This window comes from Panicum hallii, chromosome 9 (genome assembly GCF_002211085.1).
Source record: "Panicum hallii strain FIL2 chromosome 9, PHallii_v3.1, whole genome shotgun sequence".
NCBI classification, from domain to species: domain Eukaryota; kingdom Viridiplantae; phylum Streptophyta; class Magnoliopsida; order Poales; family Poaceae; genus Panicum; species Panicum hallii.
Genome location: NC_038050.1, coordinates 48,512,931 through 48,521,059, shown reverse-complemented (window position 1 = coordinate 48,521,059; position 8,129 = coordinate 48,512,931). Strand labels below are relative to the sequence as shown.

At 44.4% G+C, this 8,129-nt stretch overlaps 1 long non-coding RNA gene across 2 annotated transcripts; it reads left to right on the top strand.

Annotated features, from left to right (window-relative positions):
* Window positions 1-2,740: 2,740 nt before the first annotated feature.
* LOC112873754 lies at window positions 2,741-5,157 on the top strand. Of its 2 annotated transcripts, none has more exons than XR_003224815.1 (2): window positions 2,741-3,035; window positions 4,252-5,157. It is a non-coding gene; the product is annotated as an uncharacterized LOC112873754 (long non-coding RNA). The 2 variants fall into 2 exon arrangements; XR_003224814.1 differs by having other exon boundaries at window positions 4,249-5,157.
* Window positions 5,158-8,129: the final 2,972 nt, after the last annotated feature.

Here is an 8,129-nt window from a genome sequence, read left to right as displayed (position 1 = left end):
CCCAGAGTCGCTGCACTCGGGGTGGTATTGACTACTTGCTACGAGCATGATAGTCGCTGCGATGATGATCGCGTTTTTCCAAACAGGTTAGATCCGCTCGATCGGATTCTATCTAACTTGTTTGACGGGCTCACTTGAGGATCAAATATATCGACTACTCCTAGAGTCGCTGCACTCGGGGTAGTATCGACTACTTGCTACAAGCATGATAGTCGTTTCGATGGTGATCGCGTTTTTCTTAACAGGTTGGATCCGCTCTATCGGATTCTATCTAACTTGTTTGACGGTCTCACTTGAGGAGCTATATCGACTACTCCCTGGGTCGTTGCACCCGGGGTAGTATCTACTACTTAACCTATGAACGTGGATGGCAATCCAAAAATCATAAGGCAATGATAGTATGGACAACATTGACAGATATATTACAAGGAGAAGAGTAATTATCTTTACAATAACTCAATCCTGTTCTATACTCTCTACTATTTTTTCAGCTACAGGCCTGCCCTCTAGAAGGTACTCGCTGAACTGCTCTTCAGAGCAGTCCGCAGCTACACCCTGTGCAAGTACTTCTAGTCGAGCCTTAGGCCAAAATGACTTCACAAGACCTAAGGCGTGGCTAACATATGTGGTGGGGGCCTTGGCGATGAAGCTCAGGACTTTTTGCGGAGCTCCATGGAGTTGATCCAGCAGGGATCGCCCGTCTGCTGCGCCGTCATCCTGCGGATCCACCACTTCAACCAGTTGTTGGGCGGCCATCCTTAGGTCCTCCAGCACTTTTTGGCGTTGTTCCTTCTCTTCGCCTAGCGTCTTGATCTGCTGAAGGCACTCGACGAACTGCTGTTCAGTATCGGCGATCACCTTCTGCAGCTTCTCGACGTCATCTGTACAGCGATACAGTATATTCTTCATGTCAGTAAGTAACTCTTCTTTATAAGTTAAGAGTTTCTTAACCTCTGCGGTGAAGACAATATTTCAGAACACAACACCAAATGCTATAGGCAATACTCGAGCAAGGAAGGGACTTGCCTTGATGCGCTTTTTTCTGTTCCTTGAGCTATTCTTGGAGCTCGGAGTTGGACTTTTCAAGATTGTGGATGTTGTTCTTGAGTAGCCATGTTTCCCGTGTCCGCTCTTGCTTCAGCTTGTCGAGCTCCTTGCGAAGATAAATATTCTTTCGGAGTTCTTCTTCGATGCATCAATCCTTCGCTTGGAGCTCCTAGAGGCCACTCTCGACTGCTTTCAGCTTCTCATATTTTTCTTTAGAGCGTTTCGCATGCGCTCTGGGGATGCAGAGAAGAGGCGGAGAGCTCTGGCTAGCTTGGGGCTTGTCAAAGGAGGTGAAGGCGGAGCACAGATCTGATTGGGGATTCGGAAATTTCTTGGTGGATTGAAGATTGGAAGCATAGATTTTACCCTAAGTTACCGCAGGTTAAATAACTAGCGGCCGGATACAGGTTTACTGTTCCGAAGTTAAGAGTCGTCACAGGGAATATTCGGAAGACGAGGGGTCGTTTGGTGGATTTTTAGATAAATTATTCGATTAACCATTTTTTCAGGGTTAATTGTCCCGAAAAAAGGGGTTTTTCCGAATTCCAAATCTAAATTCTACCATCTGTACCATCACACCAATTATTTTCCAAGAAAATATTTTTTCACTGCATGCCACGATCATTGGATCCTTTTTTCCAAACTTGAGATATTTGGAATCAAGGTTCGGGGGCTGCGGGATACGTGGCATCGACTACTTATTTTTCAAATATATTCAAAGAGTAAGCAAGGAAGATTCAAGACTAATGTGACCCTCACCCTGATTCTTCGATTCAACCTAAAGCTCGGGATCTACTCCATATGGAGTGCGATTTTCCATCGCACACCATACCAAAGAAGTAATTCGGGGCATGAGCACCTCATAGCTTCGATGCAGCCAAAGAAGTACTCAAAGAACTTCAAGCGGAGCTTCGAAAGAAGCCGAAGACTACTTCGGAAGTACTCGAGGAGCCTGCAGTACTCAGCTACGAAGAGCTCGAGGGCTTGTCAGATCCGGAACTACGGGACTGTGTACATAACGTAGTTTATACAGGAATAGGGGATAGGACATGTCCTGTACCTTATCTATGTTGTATTCTACTTCAATGCGAAGTAGGACTACCGATACAGAAGGAAGCTACTCGAGTTGTACTCGAATACGATTCCTAGGCTAGTGTCGGACTAGGATTCATGTAACCCTGTCCTCCCGGATATATAAGGGCGGGCAGGGACCCCTTCAAAATACATCAACACCCAAGGCAATATAAACTACCAAACAGGAAGTAGGGTATTACGCACATCGCGGCCACCTTGTGTTGCTTGCACCTTCGAGTTCCTGATCTCAGCGTCACCCTACCTAAAACTTACACCTCGGGTATACCCCTCGGTGGGCAGACGGTAAAACACCGACAATATTAGATATGTACGAGTATATATAGACAGTCCCACAGACCTTCAGTGGTATTATAGGTATTTCATCCGTAGCGTATAGTTTCCCACATCTCACAGCTGCTCTAACCAAACGATCTTCTACTTTTTTCCGCAGTAATTTTTCACAGCAGCTTTTCCACAGCCTACAGCTCACAACACCTTTTTCAAAAGCCACAGCCCAACAAAACACACCTAATTGCACTCATTTGCCGCTAACGGCCCACGTGTCATGGGATTAGCAAATAAATCTTAGCGCTTAACCTCCCCACCTCCGCATTACCTACCCTATTTCCTCGTTCTTTCCATGCGTTCGACGGCTATCGCGGCGCCGCCGCCGCTGGCTTCTCACCTTGCAGATCCGGCGCCTCCCGGTGAGCCTCTCCTTCTTCCGCATCTCCTCCGCTGCTTGCACATCCTGCTTGTCTTGTTTCTTTTTCTAGGATCTCGAATTCAATCTCCTCCGCAAGCGTGCCTGATGCGGCAGGGGGGTACATGTGGAGCTTGTCTGCGCCGACGTCCTATCCCACCTGCCGAGTTCGTCTCCCTCGGCGGGAGCCTGCAACAACTGCCTTCTCAAGGTCAGTCCGCGCATGTGTTTTGTATATCCCAGTCCCAATCTTAATTAGTTTGGTAATTGTAGCTAATTTCGCCGGAAAGGATCTGTTAATTCCTAAGAATTATGGAGATTTTTTTTCTCCTTCGTGCATCCACTTGATTTGGTTTGTTAATTAGGGAGGACAAATCCTGCTGATCCGTCGAGATCTGAATTCTTGTATTAGTATCCCTTTGAAATGTGCTGATCCGTCAGGAAGTATCCCCTCAGTAAAACGGGGTTGGTAAAGGGAAAAGCAAAGGGCAAATCAAATAAAACCACTGAAAAGAGACAAACCAGCAATAGAAAATATAGAAGTAACGGGGAAATCACAGGGTACTGCTCTGTGAGGCATTATGCTTTCATGTTGGCCTCTACTGTTGGCAATGCCTGTAATTATTCATCTGACTGTAGAGGTTTGGCAAAATGACAAGCCACTACCTCCTGTGCAATTACATGCCCTAGATAGTATCCAGCACGTACTTGATGTATGGAAGCCATCTACTATCATTGATTACCCCAGATAGTGATCATGGTTTAACTCAACACTGAATGCTTGATAGTGATATTTAGGTAGAAAATATTTGTAGGTCAACGATTGTAGCAGGGAGTTGCAAACATATAATGGCATTGATAGTTTGATACTGTTTACTTCTAATTTTTTATTGTTGCAATGTTGCTTGATATTCATCATTGTTGTTGACTTGCTAGCACCTAGCACAGTAAGAAAGAGCCCCCACTTCATTATCCTACTCTTAGAAAAAGGACCTAGCACAGTATGAGGCAGGTAGTACTAGAACAATGTAGATTGTAAGCTGAATTTCATCTCTGTCAATAGACTTGATTAGGTCTGTAATTTTAACATTTTAGTCTGCCCTGTTTTGAGCTGCTTGCCTTGTTCTGATAAAACATCCATGTTCATCTGATGCTGGCTTGTTCTGATAAATACTTACCAACAGCATAGCCACTAAAACACCAAAGGGAACCTTTCTCAAATGTCCTAAATTGCAGTCTAAATCGTTTGTTTCATTCTAAAAAATGCAGTCTGAAATCCATGTTCTAATAAATGCAGTATGAAGTTATTTAGAATTGAGTTACATAATTTGCTTTTGCTCTTAGCTCAAACAGCAGGAAGCTAAGTAGGTTCTTTTCTTTTATGAATTAGGTACTGATCTTTTATTTTTCGGCGCCTGTTGCAGCAGGAATCATGGCTGGAACCTTGAATTTAAATATGATGCAGAACCTGTTTAGGAGGGGCATGAAATTTCAGCAGACAACAAGAATGATGATAAATTACAGGGTCCTCATATTGATGATTTATTAGTTCGCATGCCACACCAACATTCACGAAGTTCAATTAAGATAAGATGCAACTTTCATTGTTATTTCCTTGCATATTCATGTGCAATGCCAAATCAATTATTTTCATTTTATGTACGGCCTTCAACATGCATGTCCTTTTGAACTTAAAATCCTTTTGTACTTGTTTGATATAGTGGAAACTTTTTGGTTAAACTCAAATTTAGAAAAGATATAGTTAACTAGTGGTAAGATACATAAAAAATGTTTGTTCCTTTTACTTTTTTTTTGAGTGATCACAATATTGCTCTATGGTCTATTATATGCATAAGTTGGTCTTTTATCAATTTTAGTAGTTTAAGGAGTACTTCAATTATGTGTTTAATGATATGGAATGCACAATCAGATGACATAGCCTGCTTACTTTTTGGACTTAGCAATTCTGACTTGCATGTTGTCATGATGAAATCGTAGCATAGAAAAAATAGAACTACCATTTTGGTTGACTTAAAGCCATACATACTACTAGATTCAATCTCCTATGATAAATATTGACATTACTTTGATTTTCCTAATTTCAGGAAAACTCTAAGAAGAATCAAGCACCGAGTGGATAGAGGGGAAAGAAGGGGCAAAGAAATATAGGTTTTAGATGTCAGAGAAAAATTTTAGACATATTTGTATGATATTGCCACTTTGTACATGTTTCTTTATGAACACAATTGTCTTGTTGGTATACATGAAGTAATGGATCTGTTGGTCACTTTATTGTTTTCTGGAGGCAGGAATCGATTTTATGAACAGACTTATCTTCTTGAGTACTCTTTCATTACTATATAATGTCTCTATATTTATACACATAAAACAAAAATATGCCTGTGATATTGTTTCTACATTATGCGTTGCGATAGAACGTCTCACTTGCCATGTCATATTCTACGTCACCTGCCACATCACCTACCATGTCACCACCCATGTTGTCCGGCATGTAAAATGCGCGTTAAGGTGTCACTAGAAAATGTGACTATATCAGATGATATGTAATTCAAATGTATCTAAGAGATTATCTCTGCCTTGATTAACACATGATGAAGTGTTACTATATTGTGTATCTAAACCAATAGACATGCTATATAGATGTGTCTAAAAAAACGTATAAATATGTGTTCCCATGAATCTAGCGTGTCTATGAAACATCTTTTTCTTTCATATAGACGCTTAAAGAATTCATTTCTACAAAGCCTGACAAGGTGCATACGGAAGTGCATACGGAAGACGCTTCTAACTCGCTTTGTGAAAGCGTGCCTATATTGCTATAGAGATGAAATAAAGCATATCTACCTACAAATCAAGCATGCCTAAAGAGGGGTTATTCTAGTAGTGGTAGGCCGGCCGGCCTGAGGGAGGCCACCCGGCCCTGGTTTACGTCGGGTTTTGCTCGTTTTCATCCAGAGACTCGTTGACGTGTTGCTCATTCAAATTCTCTACGTACTTCAGTGTAACATCAGAACAGTGGTGTGGTTGGCACACAAATGTGCACCAACCACTCAAGCATGGCATGAAACAAAACAACTTTATTTTATTCAAATTAAAGAGGAGGTGCTGCTGGAATACAAAATATTGGAAAACAAAACTGAAAGGAAAATTTAAGCACCTAAACCTAAAACTACTCTAGCCTATCACCCAATCTAGTCCCTCGGGTCCGGCTGTAGAGGTCCTAGTTCCCGGTTGCCTTGGCAAGGCACTTGATCTTGGAGCACATTGCCTTGTGGAGAGTGTCGACCTTGTCATCAAGGTCCATCCTCTCGATCTCTGACTCGGCCACACGCTCATCCATATTGTTGATCTTTAACTTGAGCACGGTGAGCTGCTCCCTTAGCTCCTTGATTTCAGCACCATCCTCTTCCTCCTCATCGCTGTCTGTGTACGCCCAAATCTCTGGAGGGCCACGGATTGGTGGTGGCGAATGAGTGCGCCTCACCGAACCCAGGGTGGAGTCAATGACCTCCCTCTCGCCCCGATCCAAGGGAGGCGAGAGGACCTTCCCGATCCCAACCTTTGCCCCACGCACGTGGTGGCGTGGCGGACTTGGGCTAGCGGGAGTGTACTCCGAGGACTTTGGCTCCACCATCTGCAGGGTAGCGACTTGCGCGACGCGCCCTCCCGAAGAGGACGACACGAGGCCCTTGCCGATCACCTTCTTGGGGGGAAGGACCCCCGCGGTCGGTCATGTCGGCGTCTTCACTTGAGTGCGTGCATTGGCCCCCACACCTGGGCTCTTGGTGGGGGACCTCCCGTGAGATGGAGGCGAGCAACACGAAGATGAGGCCGGCTGGCCTGAGGCTGTGGCCTCTGGCCAGGCGGCGAAGAGAGGACATCGGCCATCGCAAATGGCTCGATGGTGCGCACGATGCTTGATGAGGCTCGGCTTTGATTGGATATTGAGGGTGCCGAAGGGAAAATGTTGGCCTTGGCGACCGATTTTGTTGTTGTGGGGGCGGATTGCGAGGCCATGGCTAGAGATCTCAGAAAGTTTAAAACTTGGAAGTGGAGAGGAAGTGAGAGATTTGGGATGAAGAAGAGGCTGAAGCCTTTCAGGTTAAAAGGACGCTTCTTGATCCAATTCTCTTGGGAATTCAAAAAGGATCCCGGACAAGATAGATTCAAACTTGAACGTTCGAACTTGGGCTCGAGGCCAGGCCGGCTGGCCCCACCTTGTCAAGTGTGGCTCTCAACTTTCTCGAAGCTTCCCTCCCTCACTTCTATTTCTGGTATTTGGGTGCACAACAGGCTAGAAAGGGAAAGAAAAGGAAGGGAAGAAAAGGAAAGAAATCTAGCATAAGATACGGCACGTTTAAGCTCCAGCGATAACCATAGACGATGGCTCTAGCTCGGATAACTCGTAGACGTCTATTTTGTCGAGTTCTGGTATTTTGGGCTCATGGAATATTTTCAATCACTGGCCATTGGCCTTGAAAACATTCCCGTCATCATCTTGGAGGGTTATAGCGCCGTGATCGGTGGCATCAATTACTAAGAAGGGCCCTTCCCACTTATTTTTAAGCTTACCATGACCAAACAAACGAATGCGGGAGTTAACAAGTAGTACCTATTATCACCATAATTTAGGTGGGCTGGAAAGGTGGGCCGCGAAGCAAGATGGGCTCGAAAGGTAATTGTAGTGGGCTTGCGAATTGGCCCTGCGCGAGTGTTTGAGGCCGGGGCTAGCGATGTATCTAGATAGGTATGTGTGTTTGAATAGTTTAGATAGAGATAGCCAAGATTCGTGTCGTGGTTAGTTAGGATTGGTAAGGGAAGGCAACTCTCCGGACTATAAATATGTACCCTGAATTATGAATAAAACAATCAATCATTCACCAACAATTCTCGGCGCATCGCCACCCCTGTTCTAGGATTTCTCTGGTAAGTGCCGTGCAGCCCCGATCACGCTCGCGTGATCGGGGCGGCATCGTCCCTGCTTATCTACCTTTTGTGTTTCTCATACTGAAGCGTTGTTGATGGCGAGTAACACTAGTTATCTTGACGTTTATAGAGTAGCATCGGCTCTTCCATGCTTTAATCATGCATTGTTTGTTACCCGTAAACGTTTAGCTGTCCTCGTGCCCGATCTCGGGTGTGAGGGCAGCGTCTTGCTTTGTTCTTGTTTAGCAGATCCAATCTGTTATGGTTAGTCTTCGTTCATCGAAGATTTAGTTTAATATCTGCATGATTAGGCCCTTCAAATGGGTTGAATGTTCCGGCAGTATGTTTGGCGCTTTAT